This window comes from Silene latifolia, chromosome 4 (genome assembly GCF_048544455.1).
Source record: "Silene latifolia isolate original U9 population chromosome 4, ASM4854445v1, whole genome shotgun sequence".
NCBI classification, from domain to species: domain Eukaryota; kingdom Viridiplantae; phylum Streptophyta; class Magnoliopsida; order Caryophyllales; family Caryophyllaceae; genus Silene; species Silene latifolia.
The window spans coordinates 35,663,063-35,673,346 of record NC_133529.1 but is presented as its reverse complement, the minus strand read 5'-3'; positions in this window follow the sequence as shown (position 1 = coordinate 35,673,346).

The following is a 10,284-nucleotide window of genomic DNA, read 5'->3' as shown; positions in this document are numbered from 1 at the left end:
AAAGAAAGTGCCCTCGTAAGAGGAAAACGATTAATTAATTAAGTTGATTATGTGTAGTTGGTCAAATTGGTCGGTCATTGCAACGGGAGGCTGGTACTCAGAAGGATCCGAGCTTACGTGGTCGAAAGTTCAAGCACGTAGACGCCAAAAAGTAAGAACAAAGTCTAGAATGCAAAGGGAGAAGAGAAGGGCGGACACTCGCGTGAGAAATATGAGGAGCGAAGGCTCCTATTTATACTAATCACGTGAAGGAATTAGGGTTTCGGAGACTCTTTGGAAGTGAATCTCGGAAAGATATGAAAAAGATACGAGAAACATGCGAAAAGGGCCTGGGAAGAGGCGCAGCAGCCACGCGTCTCTTGGAAGAGGCGCAAAGACTGGGTCTATTCCCAAGGGGTTTCCTCCTGCAGAAGAAAGATCTCCGTGTTTGAGTTATGGTAGGACGGAAATAATTCGGTTTTCCTTAATATCTTATGTGAATATTACGGGAAATTGCTTACTAAAAGATAAAATTTATGAAATATGGAATAGAATTATCCTAACATTCCAACATTCGACTCGGGTTTTAACGGTTATCAGAAAAATGGAGACGGTTTTAGGCCCGGACTCCGAATGTACTCTAATTACTGTCAAAACGACCGTATCGGGACGTAGATGACAACTAAGAGGTAGACATTAATATTTGAGCAATCACTTGACGATAATCTTACGAATTGTCACAAATCGTTTCGCGTATCAAACATGCGGCCCAATCATCACCGGGTGGTTTGCGGGAGGTGCAGAAATGAGGTATCTACAGAGCCCCCACTTTGACTGAGGCTTGGACAAGGCGAAAGTCAAAGTATAGCCATCAGGTCAATCGAAGATTACAACCTGACGACTATGGCGACGCGAGGCGGCTCAAGGGGTCTGAACCAAGGACCTGTCGTCGGGAACATTTTAGAGTCTGTCGACTATCTGGGAGGGTCGTTTAAAGTCCATTAGACTACGTAAGGAGGCTCGCCAGCCATAAGAAGAGACCATACCTGAGACTTCTTCTCGAGATGCTTCCGGAGGTGCGTAGGAGCTAAGGTTAAGCATAAGAGCTAAGGGTAAGACCTAAAAGATAAGTAAGGGTTGGTACTAGGGTGTGGGACCCTAAAGGAAAGCATCGACGGGAACGAGGCCTAAAGTAAGTTCAACTTAAGGGTAACTAAAGCTTGGGTATAGGAACTCTATTGGTTTGGGAACTTGAAGGCTTATGAACCTAAAAGGATTGGGATCCTATAGTTAAAAAATCCTAATTTCGGGTCTACGAACCTAAGAAAGAAGGCTTTGGGTTTGGGAACTTCTGGAGAACGACACCTTTGTCGCACTCCGCGGGGAAACAAGAAATATTGCGAGTAGCAGGACACAGGCGGGAACTGCTGAGAAGAAAACTGTTTGGGGAGTCTTCGGGAAATAATTGCGAATAGCAGGACACAGGTGGGAACTGCTGAGGAGAAATCTACTTAGGTAGATGTCAATCCTTATGTCTTGAGAGAGACAGTACGTCCGCTTACTCTCGCTAAAGACACGATCGGGAGTTATTTTTCTGGTCGTGAGAGGGAAAGTATATCCGCTTACTCTCGCCGGAGACATAACGAAGGTGTGTCGAATCCTGTGAAGGAACAAATGCTCGTTGTGACAAGCAAAAGGTCTTGGAATGAATGAATGATGTGCGGCAGTCTGCTGCGGGCTTAGAAATACGGGCCGGAACGAAAGAAAATCGCCAAACGGACTAAAAGAATGAAGATAACATCGGGGAAGAGGCGCACCAAAGATGGGCCCACAAATAACGAATTCATAACGAATTTTTGAAAATCCGTATGGAGGGAACAAAAGGAAGAGGCGCAGCATGAGCTGCGTCTCTTGGAAGAGGCGCATCGCCTGCTGCGTCTATTCCCCAATTTGGTTTTCTTGTGTAAAAACGCGAAAATCAGGAGGCTTTGTATTCATTTGCTCGAAACATAAATCGCTCATTTCTCTCTCAAATCTTCACCATTTCCGCCAAGGTTCGATCCAAAAGCTTGCATTAATCATGACTAATCGAGGTATGTGTCTCAATCTTGCATTAATCGTCTACATTTGTCCAATTTTGAGCCGAAAAATCTAGGGTTTATGACCCATTTGATCGAAAATTTGGGGCTTTTCCCCCAAACGCATTTGCCTTGTCAAATTGACATTAGAAATGGATAGTAGGTAATATTAGGAACATAACCATGTATTTGTTTCGAATTTTTATCAAGTTTTGAGCCTTCGAGCGAATTTTGAGACGGTTTTACAGCTAAACCGTAAATTGCTTCGAAAAATAGCCTTAGGATTGCCCATTTGCGATGAAACTTGATATTTGGGATCCTTGAATGATGGGTAAACTTCCTACCATTTCGGAATTTTGGTTTGTGATAGCTTTTTCAGGGCACTTTTCTAGGGCATAATCGCCATTATAGCGAAATGCTGCCGAAATTTCGACTCGAACCCGGAACTAGGCTTCAAACTAGACTTGACTTGACCCAAATTACCACATGAGTGATCGGGTTGGCGGGAATATGGCCAAAGATGGCGAGAAAAGAGCGGTTTCAGGGCTTTGAAGGCTCGAAAATCCCTTAACCAAGGCTCGTCGTCACGTGACGCGGCCTAAATTTGTTTTAATATTGCAGGTGATGAGGCTTCTACTTCTGGGAGAGCTCCCAATGAGATTGACGTTGCCACTGTCGAGGAGGCTTTAGAGCAGGCCTTCACCGCTGCGGTGATGGCTGCTGGAGACGAGTTTCACGAGGAGGAGGCCCCGAGACGGGCCAACGTCGGACGAGGAGGTCGTCAGCTGAGAGGGGCTCCCGCGTGGGCTGAGACTTGGGAGAGTAGGCACCTGGTGTGGGCTACAGAGGGTCACCTGTCCTACATGACGGTGAAGAGTTTGGTAAATAGGAATTCACTACTCATTATTCATCCTCTTTCATTCTTTTATTCAAAATTTCTTTCAAACTTCATTCAAAACTAAAGATAGCTTTGTTTCAAATCATAATAGGAGGCCGGGAACATCACGTCGTTCTCGGGTTACACGACAGCGATGGAGCACTAAGAGCGGCTGTCGGCGGAGGAGAGGGCCATGATCGAGCGCGGAGCGTTCGGTCCTTTGGTTCAGGTTTGGAGGGATATCGCGAAGAGGAAGTTGCGGGCTAACCTTAGCCTGGTCCGTGCTTTCTTGGACCGATTCTGGGATACGACTTCCACATTTCACATGCCTTTTGGTGAGGTGGGAGTCACTTTGGAGGACTACGGCATGATTTCTGGTCTGCCGTGTGGGACCGAGGAGGTGGTGTGGCCGAAGACTGCCATGAGGGCGGATTCGGCCGAGGCGAGGAGATTGATCGGCTGGAGCTTGTCGCCGAAGGTCATTCTGATCTTGGGGTTTGATACCCGTTCTTACGTTCGAGACTACTTTGCGGGGAAGACCCCGGCGCCGGTGACGATTGACGGGAGGGAGACGGCTCCTCCTCCCTGTCTGCCTTAGCAGAGGGCTCGTCGTGGCTTTGGTGGTTTCGTCTTCGATTTACCTCGGAGACAAGGGCGAGAGGTCATTTGTCGACGAAGCTTCTTCCCTTCCTTTCGACCCGAGTTCCCCGGGACGTTGGGACTGGGTCATCACGGTTTTCGGTCCTCATCCGTTTCATGAGGGCCATGGTTCGTCCGGAGTTGATGGAGAAGGGGACTTCTCCTGGTGCCGTCGGACCTGGACTACTGCTGGAGGTATGAACCTTCCTTTAGACCAAAGTAAATTCCTTTTCTTTATCAAACCACGAAAGATCGTCATTGATTATTTTGTTTTACAGGTGTGGGTGTACTCCTACTTCCCAAGCCTCGCGCCCAAGACGACGGAGCCGCTGGAGAGGGCCTATCCCGTGGTGAGGGATTGGGTGATGTGCCGAACGAAGAGAAAGCGTTCTTCTCACAACGTCTACCGGCGAGACGTGAACGCTCTTCAGCTGAGTAGCGTGAGTATCTCACTTATATTTGCTCGTGCTTCTTATATTCGCTTTTAGTTGATCATAGAATGATCCTTGTTTTATCTTGTCACAGTGGGTGCCCGGACCTTGGGGCGAGTACGCCGGAGCGCCTCCTTTTGTGGCTGAGGTCCTTCGACCTAGGAGCTCGAGCCGGCTGCTGTTGAGGACGTCGATGGGTCCTGTGTGGTACTTGGGCGAGCGTTTGGCTCGTCAGTGCTCACGGGACGTGTTGACGGTTCCCGTCGATCCTCCCAGGACGATGTTTAGGGAGCCTTCTGAGGCTGAGAGGGAGGCGGACTTGGTTGGTTCCAGTGGTGACGACCTTCTTCTCCTTGGCGAGGACTACTCGGCGTTCCTTTACGGGAGGTTGGCGTACTGGCCGGTAGTGGTGAGTATCTTTTATTTTGATTTGATTTTTTAGAATCATGATGAAAGATCATCGATTGATGAGAACCATTTGTCTTTGTAGGAGGTCGAGGCGGCGGGCATCAAGCCCCCAGAGTACCCTAAGACCCTTGAGTACATTGACGCGACCGGGAGGACGATGATCTCCGAGCTGCGTGACTTTTACGTAGCCGTGACGGATGCTGGCCTGGACGACTGGCAGCATCTGATTCGGAGGGTGAGCCTCTAACTTGTATAACCTTTGTGTAAGAACACATTTGATTGAGTTTGTTCAATTGTTGAGAATTTCTTTTTGAAAATGCAGGTTGCGCCGTCTCGGTTTGTGGCGTTGTGGAGGGTGGCCAACCGGCTGCGAGCTACTGCCGTCGAGGCACTTGTCGGCGGTCGAGGTCGTCAGGTATGAACCTTATGCCTATTTCATTTTTGATTTTTTTGACTTTTCTAATTTTGCTTGAATCGATTGACATGAGCCAATTTATTGTTTACAGGGTGACCGCGAGTCGGAGCGAGAGTTGGCCGAGATCGCCGTTCTTGTGGCGAGAGTTGCAGAGTTGGAGGGCACCCAGCAGTAGTTTTGTGTAGCTTTTGTCGTATTTTGCACATTTGTACATTGATTTTGACATTGATTTGCCCATTACATGTATGTCCTTCGAGGCGTATTGATGAATTTAAGAGTGATCCCAGTATCCTGGGCCTAGTTAGCGAAATGGAGGCTAACGCAGGAGCCGACTGTATGTTGGGAAGATCTTTATTAGGTTTGGATACTTGGGGAAAGCCAATGTGACCTACTGTATTTGGGAAGTCTGGTTATTTTGTAAATAAAGAACACTTTCTTCTTATTTTTGTTTTAGTTCGTTTTTTAATTTTTTGTACTTGCTTTTGGTAGGTACAAACATCGTCTTGATTGATCAGCCGGTTCATGTTCCTTCTTATCATGCTGTTTTTTTACTACGGCTGCAATTCAGTGAGAGACCCGAGGCTGTAGTAGACTTCTCTCGAGTGTATAGTGCGGAAAACAAATTGAAGAGTGATAATTGCCTTTGATTGGGTGGGTTTGTGCCATGGTGGCATCTGATGCATCGCTGGAGTATCTTCCTTGGATCCTAAGATGCGTGGCGCCACGGCTTGGAATTCGCCGGGTAGCCATCTTCCACAGAAGGTGTGGGACGAGTTAATTTGAAGCCAGAGACAATCAAAGCTTCGACAACATCACATGATGCGGTAAACCTCACCCGAGTCGAGAGAGGTGGGCCATTAAATGTGTGGACAATATTACATGGTAACTTGGGAAACGAAGCATTTGCATTTGTGGAGTAAATACCAATTTGTAGGAAGTGGAACCGTTGAATACCTCGTGTCATGTTAAGACCTAGGTAATGGCTTATGAACACTAAGGAATCGTTACCCTTAGCATTCTATATACAGAATGGCTCTCGTGGATACGATGAACACGGAGTGTTCACGAGATGCAGGTAAGGGCGAAGTCACGTATTAGGAGAGCTCTTTTGGTGGAGCGCCTAATCACAGCCCCGCCTCGATAAGCGGCCTCTACTAACGATTAAGGAGATTATGCGACCACTTTCGATGCTAATCGATCGATTGTATGCATGCAATGCAACATCAGAGATTATAATCCTAGCATGAAGATTTAATACTGAAGTGCGTGGACTAATCAATTAGCAAAACAATTAAGACGGTAGTAGAGGATTTAATGACTGATTACCGTGAAAACGTACAAATGATACAAAGAGACTGATGATAAATACAATAGAGAAAATTCTGATAATAAAAAGTACTGATAATACATGATGGATTAGGCGATTTATGTCGAAAATACCTTTAAAGCGGATAAATTGAAAGAATAAAGATAGATTATGAACGGATGATTGAAAGGCGATGTCGGTTAATAGTTAATTATCGTGAAGCTAATTAGTAAATCCCAGAAGCGGAGGCAGGAAGTTGAGGAAGAGAGCCGAGAAATCAACACAGAACGGTACTTGGTAAGTGCGCCCGCTGGCCGCGTGAAGGCTGCAAATCTGTTCCAATTGGTCCCCATTTAATAATGAGCCTGCGTCGTTAATATCGTTGGGGAATTTAAGTTAATTGCTGGTCTTATTTCGGATGGAGTGATTTGTCTTATCAATTACATCACTGAATAAGTCACAAAAAGCAATGAAACAACGTGGATGAAGCGATTATGAGCATGTTAATTCCATGAATGAAAGATTGATTAAGTGACATAGAGTAGAACTAAACAAATTCAAATATAACGAATTAATGACAGGTGTAAGTGAATGCAATAATGGTAGCGGAAATATAACTCAATGCCAGAAAATCAGATCTCTTAGCTGGGATTGATTTTGTGTGGCTCGCAAATATTGGATTATGAAAGTTTACATTACAAATTATTCTGATGAATTAAATATAATATTGAGTCGTTAATGTACATGGCAATTATGTACTATTATATCAAGGAATTGAAGAACAAAGCGAAAACAAATCATGTAAACAGCCTTGAATTGTGGAGACAAAGGAAGAAGAAAAGGCGGGGAGCTGTGGCCTCTCGGCGCGGCGGAGTCTTTGCGTCCTTCCCCGTGATTATCTTACGGTAATCTGAAAAAAGGAGTTTTAAAGGAAGTTTATGATACGATTTTAAGAGATGTTTTAGCAATAAACTAACTACATTAATGATACCAAAAAGAAAACGATAACAGGGTTATCAACCCTCGGACTTACGTGTTTGTGAAGCGGATGAACTAAGTTGCTCGATTAGTGATGCTCGACTCAGATATAACAGTGCCCTGCGTAAGAGGAAAGCGATTAAGATTGAGGTGGTTGATTGATGTGGGTTAGTCAAATTGATAAATTAAGTATGACAGGTGATACTCAGAAGAGATGGGGCTTCGTGATCAGAATGTTCAAGCTGCGTGGCGCGAAAAATGGGCATGATGCAGAATGCAAGGGAAGAGAAGCGGACACTCGCGTGAGAAATATGAGAAGCGAAGGCTGTTATCTTAATCAAATGAAGAATAAGTTTTGAGAAACTTGATGAATCTGAAAGATATGAAAAATCTGTCTGAAATGGACACGGAAAATGTAATGATCAACAACGTCTCTTGGAAGGCGTGGCCTATACATTCAGTGGTTTCTCGGCGGAAGAAGATTTAGTGTTTGGTTTGTGGAATAGCAGGATAATCTTATTTTCGTAATATTTTGTATGAATATTACACGGGAAGTGTTTTTAAAGATAAAAGATTGTGAAATATTTACCAAAATATGGAATGAAATATAGAACATTCACGAACATTACGGCTAGGATTTGGCGGTTGCCAGGAAAATGAAGGCAGTTTTAGTGAGACTCCAAATGTACTTCTAATTCTTGTCCAAGCATTGTGCTCGGTGCGTAGATGACAGCTAAGAAATTGAACATCGTGTGAGCAATCAGCAATGATAAACTTGTTTGTCATGATCGTTGTAGTGCAGACATGCGGCCAATCTCATCCTGTAGGGTGGTTTGCAGGAAGTGCGAGGCAAGTATCTCTAGGCCCCACTGAGTGAAGGCTTGGACGGTGAAAGTCAAAGTATATCGTGGAAGTCAATGGTGCTTTGGCAATGCACTGGCGTCCCGGCGGCTGAGGGTGCAGGCGAGGACACAGCCGTCGGGAACATTTGGGTCTGCTAGGCCCAGGGTGATCGTTTAAAGTCCATTGGGCTACGTGAGAAGCTCCTTGGCAATAAGAAGAAACCATACTGAATGCCCCTGGTGAAGCGGAGATGAAGGCAACCAGCCAAACTCTTTGGTCACGAAGATAACCCAGTGTCACGAAGGCATTAGGGTCTGTGAGGGATTACCGAAAGGGTTGCTGGGAATAACGATGGTTTCTAAAGATCGAGGTTTATCCTGAAAGCGGTTACTACAAGTACGAAGGTTTGCACAGCGTAATAATTTTAAAGGAAGGCAGTAGGGACAGTCTGGGTATTTGGAGAAATTTGTTTGTGTTGACTTTGAAGCAAATTTGGAAGAACTGGGAGTCGATGTTGATCTCCATGTCTAGGAGAAGTAGTATCGATCGTGAACTCGTTGGGGAACTTAATGGGAAGCTGATCTCGCGTATCTCGAAAGGAAAGTCTCCAAGCACTCTACTAGAATATAGCAGTGTGTGAAAACACTGTGAAAATGCCTTTCGTTATGACAGCGAGTCTTAGGCGATAAATAAATATATAACGATCTGTGATTGGCAGGAAATACAGTGCAGGCGAAGAATGATATCAAACAGAGACCAAAATCCGTCGCCTCAGGAAGGCGCTTCAAAATCGCGACCCCGTCATGAACTCTGTGATTTTGGCTTCATTATGGGTAACCGGAAGAGGCTGCTCAAGTTTCCGTCTCTTGGAGATATAAGTATGACCTGTTTCGCGTCTGTTCACGATGTATTTTTAGTAAGCGCTGATAAGCGGGGAGGATTGATTCATTTGTTAAACACAAATGTAATTTCTCTCTCAAATCTGTATTTCCCACAGTGATCAAAGCATCATCATGACTAATCGAAGTATATATAGTTCTTAGACAATCTTACGCATTTGCTTAATTTGGATCGAAAAAAGGTGCGAGTTTTAGACGATTAATTGTTCGAAATTTGGGCTTTTCCCCAAATGGATTTGCCTTCAAAATTGATACTAGGAGACGGAGTTTATTGGTAATATAAGGATAATTACCATGTATTTGTCTACTGAATTTTACGTTGAGTTTTGAGCATTGGTGAAATTGAGACAGTTTAAAATATTGGTAAATGCTTAATGGCCTTGGTTACAAGGCTGCAGTGAAACTTGATATTTGAGATCATGGATGATGAGTAACTATATCAATTTTAGTTTTATCTTGGCTTTTTGGCACTTTTCTAGGCGTGTCGTCGTTACTGAAATATTCTTACAGGGGTCGACTTGAACATGATTCAAGCCGACGGAAGCGGCTTAGCGTAGCTACCCATGGTGGTCGGGTTTTATGAGAATATAGCCAAAGATGGCGAGAAAAGAAGCGATTCAGGGCTTTGAGGCTAATCCTAATCCTGAATATGCGTCGGTGGCAGCCTAAATTCCCTTTAACGTTACGGTGATGGGAACCACCTTGGGAAGCTCCATGAGATGAACAGCACATTGTTGACCCTTCTCGTGTCATTGAGGAGGCTTTGGAGGGAGGCTTTCCGTGCGCGGTGATGGGCTGCCTGGCATTGAGGTCCATGAGGAGGAGAGGGGGTACATTCGAGGAGGAAAAGAGGAGCTCACGGCCCAGGCTGTAAATGGGGCAGTCATTCAATTTGGGAGCATGGCAGTGGTGAGACTTGGGGCAATGGGAACACTTTAATTATAGGAGAAGATGCCTATCTCGAGTAGTGAAAACTTAGTAATCTTAGATTAAATCCTCTTATCGTCTTGTACATTTAATACTCATATCTTTTCAATTTTCATTTCAAAACTAAAGATGTAAACTTTTTATTTCAATCCACGATAGGAGCGAGAACATGGCAGGTCGTTCTTGGGATTCTGTGACGATGGAGTCACTACAGTACGTAATTTGAGGCCAGCATGTAATCGGTAAATGGAGCATTTGGTCTTGTGGATCGAGCTGGAGGATATCGAGAAGAGAGAGCTGCGGGCTAACCTTGGCACGGTCAGCTTTTCTTGGGCTGGAGTCAGAGACCCAGCGACTTCCACTTTTCATGCCTTCGGTGAGTGGGATGCATCACAGAAAATTACAGCGTGGTTAAGTGTAAAAGTGTGGGGGACTAAAGGCGGTGGAGTGGCGAAGCCCATATAAAAAATTGGACTCAGTAGAAATTGGGAGATTGATCGAGCA